This window comes from Penaeus monodon, chromosome 31 (assembly GCF_015228065.2).
Source record: "Penaeus monodon isolate SGIC_2016 chromosome 31, NSTDA_Pmon_1, whole genome shotgun sequence".
Taxonomy (NCBI): domain Eukaryota; kingdom Metazoa; phylum Arthropoda; class Malacostraca; order Decapoda; family Penaeidae; genus Penaeus; species Penaeus monodon.
In genome coordinates, this window is record NC_051416.1 from 34,014,159 (window position 1) to 34,014,392 (window position 234).

The window sequence follows — 234 nt, forward strand, 5'->3', positions numbered from 1 at the left end:
AGCGCAATGCCTCATGCACGCCCTCATTCAGCTTAATAAGTTCTTGTCAAAGCAAAGCGATTTAGTAGCCGTTAATTGACTTCTCCTGTCCTGACATGCGATTCGACGCGGGGCAGCTTTATTAAATTCAGTTGGCGTTATTTGTTTCCGCCGGCTCTGACGGGGCTCATGCACTTGCAGCATTTATGGACATAGAGGCATGTGTTCTTGTATTAGCATATTCATACATCGTAA